The sequence below is a fragment of the Musca autumnalis genome, unplaced genomic scaffold, assembly GCF_047663935.1.
Source record: "Musca autumnalis isolate F117 unplaced genomic scaffold, ASM4766393v1 scaffold_5, whole genome shotgun sequence".
NCBI lineage: Eukaryota > Metazoa > Arthropoda > Insecta > Diptera > Muscidae > Musca > Musca autumnalis.
This window is the reverse complement of record NW_027412088.1, coordinates 3,023,016-3,027,142: the sequence shown is the minus strand read 5'-3', so window position 1 is coordinate 3,027,142 and position 4,127 is coordinate 3,023,016.

Here is a 4,127-nt window from a genome sequence, read left to right as displayed (position 1 = left end):
ATTCACTAACAGAAACAATACAAAAAAGCATCAATTATTTTGATATGCGGAGAGTATGAGTGTGCGTGTGTGTGCTGATAACTTCCATTCTGACATCTGTTTGTTTCGTCATGCTAATTTCAGAAGCTGATTCTTCGATTCTCCTACCGCTACTAAACATTTCTATCCGCATTGAAATGTTATTACGTTTGTTCGCTGGTCGTCACCCATCAGTAACGAAACTCATGTTTGGTCAGACGTACGAACGGACTAACAAACAATGTAATGAGTCATTCCATCTAACCAAATTAAGTTAAAAAAACCCAATGTCTAATCTCAAAAATGCAAAAACCACAAACATTAACTCATAAACTAATCAAAATATTGGTCGACATTTCAAAGTTTGTCATCGAAAATATCGCTCGTTTTAATATTCTGAAAAAAAAAAATTAAAAATACGTTTGTGGTTTTTTTCTGTTCCTTATACTTATAGGAAATTCCATATAGGTTCCTAATCGATGCTAGTTTTAACGAAGAACTTCTTATCTTTCTTTAGTCATTGCAGTTTGTCCTATTCTGTTTATACTCAATATCCCAGTAAAATTTTAAGGAAGGTGTTCCATGCGATGACGTGATTTCATGGCATCTTTTGCGTTGGTTTAACCGAAGTCGTGAAAGATCCGATCTTTTCATTAGCTTTTGAACCAATGCAAAGGAAGTCGTGAAAGATCCGATCCTTTCATCAGCATTTGAACCCATGCAAAGGAAGTCGTGAAAGATCCGATATTTATAACCTCAGCCTTTAGGCTAAGGAGGGTATATACACTTTGATACGATGAAAATAATGGTTTTAGACCCTAAGTATGTTTGGACGAAATGTGTTTCAGACAATTTGGAGTCGATCTAGCCATGTCCGTCCGTCTGTCTGTCTGTCCTGCTGGCTGGAGCGCACGATAACTCTCGAACGGATGAACCGATTCAGTTCAAATTTTGGCTTTCGTAATATTTTGCCCAAACTTAGTTTAAGTTCGAAGATGAGCTACATCGGTCCATCCCTTCCGGTACCTCCCCCACAAAAGTTCGAAAATGTTCGGAAAGTTTGTGCGCACGATAACTCTTGAAGGGAGTGACCGATTTGGTCCATACTTTGTATAGTGTAAACTTTCTACCAGAGTAATATGCGGTTCCAATATGGTCTCAATAGGTCCACTCCTTCGGGTACCTCCCACACAAAATTTCGGAAAAATTCAGTTTAGGGCCATCTCTCGAATCGCTTTGATTTTTGTTTTAGCAACTTGTATTCACTACCCTCCATACAACGGTACAAGTTTCATCAGGGGCAAGTCCATACTTCCTGAGAAAATAGCATGAAAGTTGCAAAAAACCCCTATGACACCGTATAAGGTGGTTGGAGCGCACGATAACTCTCGAACGGATCTGCCGATTCGGTCCAAAATATGGTCTTAGTAATATGTTGTCCAAACATAGTTTAAGTTTGAAGATAAGCCATATCGGTCCACTCCTTCAGGTACCTCCCCCACAAAAGTTCAAAAATGTTCGGATAAATTGTTCGTACGGTAACTCTTGAACAGAGAGGCCGAATTAGTCCATACTTTATACATCCTAATATATCTATCAGATATAAATCAGGTTCAAATATGGACTATATTTGTCCACTCCATCCGGTACCTTCCACACAAAATTTCGGATAAGTTCACTTTAAGACCTGACATCGAATCACTTTGATTTTTGTTGAAGCAACTTGCTTTCGCTGCCTCAATTACGACAGTAAAAGTGTTTTCAGGGGCAAGTCCACACTTCATGAGCAAACAGCCCGAAGGGTGTAAAAACCCCCTACGAGTATGTCACCATATGTGGCTGTCGGAGAGAACGATAATTCTCGAACTGTTCAAACCGGTTTGGTCCAACATTTGGTCTTCGTCATATTATATCCAAACTTAGTTTCATGGGGCAATACCGGTCCACAACTTCCGGTACTTCTCCCCAATATTTAAAAATGTCACTAAAATGCTAGGACGATATCACTTGAATGGTGCAACCAATTCGGTCAAAACTTTGGATATCCTAAAATGTTGTCTAAATTTAGTTTAACTTCTAAAATGGCCCATATCGGTCCTCCCTAAGGGTACCTCCCCCACAAGAGTTCAACATTTGTGTCTTGGTTTAGTTAATTCCTAATCCACATTTTTGTCGGCAAGTTCAGATGTCCAAAAAGGGCCACAAAATTCAGAAGAAACCTTAAATACATTCGATCTGTGCATAGGTGAAAGTTTCACTTCACATTGGCTGAGCGTATATATCTGTCGGCAAAGCCGACTGACACTTTTTTACTTGTTCAACGACGATTTAATAAAAATGTCAGTAATGTAGTGAAATCCGAAATGAGAGAAGAAACTGTTGGTGTGAACTGTGTTTGAAATACGTGTTGTAAAAGATATGATGCAAAATACCGCTGAAACAACATGAAGTAAGCATTATAGAGTTTTAGAATGTTCTAAAGAATTGTTGAGAACTTTATTTGGAAGATTTTTGCAAAAGGTTACTTGGTTGAACTCCCAATAGTTTAGCCGATACTGACCAGATTTTCAGCAATTATATAAAATTTTCTATATTTTATAGATTTTGATGCCCTAGATGGAGTTATTCTTATGACAAATTCTACTAGTTTAGGGCTACAATATTGCTAAGGACAGGAAGGCCAAATTCCTATTCGTTTTGGAGATAAAGGTCTGATAAATGCAAAAAAGTGTAGATTTAGCCCGGTTTAGATGAGGCCATCAAATCCGAACTGGATCTGACAGGACAAAACCTTGCAAGGGTTTTTGTAGTCTAAATATGTACATTCGAAAAATGCATACTAGAAGTTGTTTGCATTTTCAGTGTTGCATAGTGTTATCTTATCTATAGCCCATATCCCGATTCACATACCATTGGCTCAATTATTCTAATAACAGCTATGTATATATGTACATAAACACATATGTATGTATATATGTATGTAAGGCTGCTTTATCCACAACATGTCAAGGTTGTTGGCTGCAGCATTAATGCTTTCGGATGGATTTTAAATGTTATTTTTTTATATCCTCAAGATTAATTTAATTTGTTTTCGATTATTTTTATTGGATGCAGTTTGTAGTTGCATAAACAACTTGATTTATGGGTGGAGAATCGTTTAAGAGCTACCGTCGCATCGCACTCACCTAATCTGGCGGGTGACTGCTTATTTATATTGACAACTCTTTTATTGCTTTTTAGAAACAATTTATAATGACAAATGTTAATCGGACGAGCATAAAATTTGAAATTGAATTTGAAAAATGATAAAGCGCCTCATAACTGCAAACAGACACCCTATAGAAGGCACGGTCGGCAAATGCTTAGAACACAAGTAGTGTACCGTTCGTCTCCGTCCACTTCGCCATTGCTGCTAATGTCTTCATTCGAAACTGAAATTTAGGAACGGTTGTTATTCAAACCACAAACATTGCATCTTGTCATAATAAATGGTCCAAATATGACATAAGAAGAAATGACAAAAAAAACAATACTTATATTGTTTATATTATTTTTATTCATACGCTCATAATTATATCACCACTTTAAATACATATTAATTAGAAGTGGTTTTGTTGCTGCTGCTGCCGCTGCTGTTGGTTGGTGGTAGTCAGCAACCGGAATTGGGATGGGTTGCTTTGGGCAGGGGGCAATCAATTGCCAAGTCATTATTGGCAACAACAGAACAACAACAGATCACTGGACAAGTGGCTGTTGTTTGCCGACGACAACTCAAAACAACAGACGACGAGGATCATTAACTTTCTTCATTCTGTTCTGGCGTTGGCCAAAGAAACTTGTTTTCTTTTGTTTTGGTTGCTTCTTTAGTTGAGCAACACAAATTGGAGTAGAATCTTCTTCTTCTGCTGCTGCCGCTGCTGATGAATAGGTTACCCCAAGTTATATTTATTGGTGTTTAGCTTTTGTTTTTGTCACAGCAGATAATCGATTAAACGAATTGAAGACAAAAGATTTGTGTTCTCTTTTGTTTCTTATCGATAGGATTACGTGAATGGAATTTCCAATAAAACGAAATGGAAATGACACCACATTCCTATCGAGTTGGGGAG